This window comes from Opisthorchis viverrini (genome assembly GCF_000715545.1).
Source record: "Opisthorchis viverrini unplaced genomic scaffold opera_v5_46, whole genome shotgun sequence".
In the NCBI taxonomy this organism is placed as follows: domain Eukaryota; kingdom Metazoa; phylum Platyhelminthes; class Trematoda; order Opisthorchiida; family Opisthorchiidae; genus Opisthorchis; species Opisthorchis viverrini.
This window is the reverse complement of record NW_008751703.1, coordinates 1,672,480-1,673,156: the sequence shown is the minus strand read 5'-3', so window position 1 is coordinate 1,673,156 and position 677 is coordinate 1,672,480.

Here is a 677-nt window from a genome sequence, read left to right as displayed (position 1 = left end):
CGCATCCAGGTATCCGAGCTACTCGGAAGCTTATCAGCGATAGGTTCGTGTGGCCTAATATGAATCGGGACATTACTAGGTGGGCTCGTGAATGTATTGCTTGTCAAAAGAGCAAAGTCCATCGACATACTGTTACTCCTCTCGGTCATTTTTCCAGTCCTGATAGTCGGTTCAGCCATGTTCACATAGACCTTGTTGGCCCGTGGCCTCTGTCACACAATTTTTCGTATGTTTTCACATGCATTGATCGTTTTACACGGTGGCCTATTCCCGTGCCGATCAAAGACACACTCCGAAACCGTGGCTCACGCTTTTCTCGAGTTATGGATTGCCCGTTACGGGGTACCAACAACAGTCACTACGGACCGCGGCCCACAGTTCCAGTCTTCGCTCTTTCGAGACCTTAGCCGTCTCCTTGGCTCGACGCATATCCACACTACCGCTTACCACCCGTGTGCCAACAGTTTAGTCGAGCGTTTCCATCGGCAGCTGAAGGCAGTATTGATTGCTCACGGTAATCCTCAAAGTTGGACTGAGCATCTCCCGCTCGTACTTTTGGGGATCCGATCTGCAGTGAAAGAAGATTTAGGCTGTTCGACCGCCGAAATGGTCTACGGCAGCCCTCTCCGACTCCCTGGTGAGTTTGTTGCTGAACAAAAGGAAGCAGTGAGAATAGA